Source organism: Monopterus albus, unplaced genomic scaffold (assembly GCF_001952655.1).
Source record: "Monopterus albus unplaced genomic scaffold, M_albus_1.0 scaffold379.1, whole genome shotgun sequence".
Classification (NCBI taxonomy): domain Eukaryota; kingdom Metazoa; phylum Chordata; class Actinopteri; order Synbranchiformes; family Synbranchidae; genus Monopterus; species Monopterus albus.
The window spans coordinates 96,145-101,471 of NW_018128259.1; positions in this window are offsets into that span (position 1 = coordinate 96,145).

Below are 5,327 nucleotides of genomic sequence, written 5' to 3' on the forward strand. Positions count from 1 at the left end.
GAGTGTCTGGCGAGAGGGAAGTCTGGGCATCTTTGCTTAGACTGCTGCCCCCGTGACCCGGTTCCGGATAAGCGGAGGAAAATGGATGGATGGAGGTAACCATATTAATTATGGTAATTATGGTAGGAGGAAAGAAGAAAGGTAGGTTACATTATTACAGGTAAAGTCCAGGAGGAAATATTTTTATGCTCTAAAGTACAGTTACTGTACAAATGACACACTTTTTTGTTTAATCTCAAGGACTTGTTGAAGAAATCGAATACATACACAAGTTTCATGTTTCACTTGTACTTACTGTATATACTAAATTCTGACTAAACAGTATGTGTTTAAATATTTATGTGCTCATATCAAGATGTATGGCACTTATAGGATACATACAGTATCATGATAGTTGGCACTTATAGGATACATACAGTATCACCATTATCTTATTATATTCATTTAAGCATACTCAGACTTTCAGAATAACCATCAAGAAGCCATGAGCCAATTTCAATTAATCAAATGAGTGGATATTTTTAGATACTAGTTTTATGCAATATGGATTTTCAATGCTCTATTTGTCTCAATGTTTCATCCATCCATCCATGGATTAAGATGGGCCATGTCATGGATGGGCCTCATGCACTGCATGTTATAGTTTACACAAAAAGACTCAAAAGCAGACTCAGAGACAAAACAAATTTTCACCGTATTTAATGCACATGTAGTTGGAATTGCAGAGGAATGAAAGAAGAGAGAGCACTGATAATGTACAGACTGTCCTGAATGGAAAGATTGCTGTGAGCTGCCAAGGCAGGAGAAAGGGCAGGTAGGTGCATCTGGAAGAGAGGACGCAGTGGAAACGCAGAGGGAATGAGTAACTCTCCCTTAGACTTGTATGGGTTGGTTTGGTGAAACTGGGGCAGCAGCTGGACAAGGTTGCAGACTCCAGGTGAGTGTGTTAAGCAGGTGTGGAACAAAGGAGCTGTCTTCAGCTGAGTGGATAGTATAACAGCACCAAGCAAGCATAGGCCATGTAGCAGCATGTGCAGCAAATGATGTAGACATCCCAAGGATCAGGCTGGATGCAGCAACAACTCCAAACAAGAATATAAACACAGGAAAACTGGTATGAGGTGAAATCAAAGAAACAAAGAACTTTGTCTGGACGTCTGAACAAGTCTTCACCACAGGTAGTGAACGGAACAATCTGGTGATGAGTGGAATTTAAACCAGATGCTGTCACTGATGATTACTGAATCCTGGTGATGTGAGGATTGGTCCTGAATTATCAATACTTCCGATCCCAACATTTCCTGTTCTAGGATCGATTCTTATAATAAAAGACTAATATCTAAACTCAGTTATTTGGAGCAGCCCAATGTAGATTTTATCATCAACAGGGGTCACAATATAAAGTATCACCAGGACAGTCTACCCAGTTGATAGAAACTACCTCTCTTTCCTTCTGTCATAGTCATATGTGAGCTACGGCTCCGTAAATGCACGAGCCACAGAGAATCAGAATAAGTAAAACTAGCTTTGTAACAGTTGCTCAAGCTTGATGGCATATGAAAGCTTTTTTGGTTTGTAGTATGGATGTTGTCCCACAGCTACACTTCAAAATCTGGGCTACAGAAACATCCCTTCATAGTAATGTGTTCAGGGTGGGCAGCATTTGTTGATAATAAAAGCATTCTTTATAAATACAACTTATATCTTCTCTTCGCCATCTGTCTCTGTTGTCAGGACCCCCCTTTCCCTCACCACTTGTAGTATTGGTATTGGTATCAGTGATATCAGCCTGGATTTTATTTGGTATCAGATTGGAAAGGAAAGGAAGTGGTATGACACATCACTACTGAATGTTAGACAGGTGAGTCTGCTGCCGGAGTGGAGGGAGGAGTCCAAATGACATCACAGCCACCAGCCAGCATGGAATGAGAGAGAGAAAGAACAGAGAAGAGAGAAACACAGGGGAAAACAAATACAACACAGAAGAGGTCCAACCACAGTGCATGAATGTTACTGGGAAGCACTGTTTTTTGGGCTGCATTGGGCATATGTGTTTTTTCCAAACTCAGCTAATATAAAATACAGATGTTTGCATTGCAAACTATAAGGGAACAAATCAGAACCTCCAAATCTAAATGAAACACCACCGTATTTAATAAAAATCACCTTAAACATTTTATGTGTAGAGGTGGTGAATAGGGGATGAAAGAGTGATAGGGCAACTTTCTCAGACTGTAGCAGCTGTCTCAGTAGAATGTAAAATGGTGACTCCATGTGATGACTATACTAAGAATGTAATTTAATTTCTGCCAATTAAACATTACTACAAAATCACAGCAAAAAAGGTTCTGGTTTTGAACCTTTGGACCGAATGGGGCCTGTCTGTGTGGAACATGCATGTTCTCCCTATGTCTGCAGACCCTCCGGCTACTCTGGCTTCCTCCCACAGTCCAAAGACATGCAGGTTAGGTTGATTGGTGACCTGAAATTGTCCATGGGGTGAATGTGAGTGGTTGTCTGTCTCTATAGCCCTTTTCAGACATGAGATATGTAACAATGCTGGCTTCATCAGTCTGTTAAAGCACCTCTCCATTCTCCCACTGGGGCCCTCTGAAGGAGAAACTATACCTAATGGATGGATATTTCTGTGTGTGTACTGTCTGTTTTGTGTGAGCAGGTGTACAAATGTGAATTTATGCAAATACTGAATGGCATCCTTGAAATTCAAGTGTAACAATATTTACATTTGTACCAAAGGTCTCTGTAAATCATTGAATATTTAATGCATTATAACATTTAAATGAAACAACATATTTAGTATATTATTATAAAATGAGGACCTCAAGAAGAAATGCTTGTGTGATTTCTGTCTTCCACATATTTGCCAACCGAGGACGAGGCTGACCTCACCCCATCACAGCCTCCCAGCCTTTTTAATCATGCCTTTTTGTCCTGATTGAATATTTATTGGCTTATTTATTCTTAATCACAGACAGACGCTTGTCTGTCCCATTGAATCCAACCCCCCTGTCAAATATACGCACACACACACACACACACACACAAACTCTTGAGCACACAGCTGAACACCTTTTTCTGTTTGCCCCTGGCAATCTCTCACTGGGCCAGTCTGTATGTTAGTGAGTGCCAGTCATTTAGTAAATGGGTGAATCAGTCAGTTAGTCTGTCTGTCAGTCCAATGGTTTGCCAGTAAGTCAGCCATTCACTACACCCATCTGTCAGGCAGGCAGTTGTTCAGTTAAAGTTGCTTTATTTATAAACTAAAATGAAGATGAAAAGATTCATTTTTACTTCTAAACATTCAAACTATGTGTTTGTAACATAAAACATGGCCAGCATAAGCCTTCGTACCAAATTAGTACAAATCCATGCTGTATCTCCCCCCTACAACTTTTAAAAAACAGCATCCATTCTTTGTTCAAAAAACTATCCTTATGTTTATATTCATCTTTAACTGACAACAACCTCTAGTGGTTGTGTGATTATGATTCCTATCTGGAAGGTGGGTTTTGAAATGTAATAGGTTACAGATAACTAGTTACCCTGAAAAAAGTAATAATTTAATTACTCCAAAGTAATGTAAGTTATTATGTTTAACTACATTTTTGTTACTTTTCTAAAAAGAATTAGAGACAGCTCCTTGTAAACCATCCTACCCGTGAGGGTGTTGCACTTAAATTTGTCCCAACAGCTTTGCTGACCCACATTCTCCAGAAATATACCAAAAGAAGACATTCCCTCATAATGACAAGATGCAAAGCAACAGAATGAATATTATTCTAAGTTTTTTACCCAAAAGACTATGTGAACTTAAGTCAGAATATCTTGACCTGTGCAGTGTTGCTTTTGATCACTTAAAAAAGTCTCTTGTTTCTCTTGTTAGTCCCCACACTTTATCAGTGTTTATCAGTCAGAAAATTCCACACATATAATAGTGAGATTAAATATGGTTAAAAAAATCAACAGAGGTCAAACTTTGACACTGTGGGGAGCCCCTGCAGCTGCCAGGGGCTCCCCACAGCAGAGTATGATGTGTGTGCATTCATATGGATCTCATTCACAGACAAGCATGAAGTAGCCATTAGTCAGTCAGTCTGAGGGTCTTCAATGAGTTCTCACATCATCCACCTTCAGTTCTCTTTGATATAGATCTGTCACAAGACCAGAGCACATTAACCCACCAAACATGAGCATGTGGCTGTCTGGCCCTCATTCCCCCCAGCTAGACTAACACCAGGTAAATGACTTTCTAACCACCCCACTCATTGTTTCCCGCTATATCACCCTGTCTTTTCCTCATGCTGTCCTTCACTAATTGAATCACTATAGATTCAGTGTATCAATTGTAATGTTGCTATTGAGATTTAATCGGGTGTACAGGGGACCGGCTTGGCGGGCTGACGTGTCCTTTTGTGAGAGGCCCATCTGTTGTAACACAAGGGCCCCAGATCTGGCCTAGCTCAGAAACAGTGTGGGGATGTGGGTGGGATGACAGGATGGCAGGGTGGACCGTTCCCCTCAGTGTAACCTAAAACCTCCTGCTCCTCACTTCTTGGATGTGTCTAAGCTTCTGCTGTCACAACAAATACAAACACCCACAAAATGGTATTACTATACTTAGGAGGACAAACTTAGATGACATAGGAGATTTATTGTGATTTAGGTTCAATTTTTCTAGTGTTTTAAACTGTTCGTTTTGGTAATAATGTTATTATCCAGTACTGACTGAGGGAACATAAAAAAAAATCTGAAAAAAAGTCACATAGACCAGAAACACAGACCCTCACAAAGACTAGTATAAATAAGGTAAAATGAATTGTTTGTGAGGGTCAGCAGAGACATTTACACATTCTTCGGTCATAAATTATATTTTTACAATCATGGCCCGAGGAAGCATCTAATACAATATATGCACCTATGTGTAATTATTGCAGGTGGATTTGGTGTCAGGTCAGTGATTCTCAATGACCTCATCAGCTCAACAGCACTGCAATATGATAAACTAAAGCAGTTAATGCAGACAACTGAATTTGTTTTTGTCACGATTCGGTTCCGTTGCTTCCTGTCCGGCTTTTATTTTGACATTACTTCCTGTTTTTGTTTCACCTTAGTTTCGGTCTTTTTACGTTCTTAATCACTCACATTAGTTTCACCTGCTTCGTTATTATGTGCACCAGGACATTTTTTCTGAATTAAAAGCCCAGATGGCCGATCCACTCTCCTCTCCCTTCGAGGGAACCCGGTGGGCTATATGCCCTGGGGGCCCAGGGAAACGGCGGACCAGGACGAGATCGTCACCCGGGGCC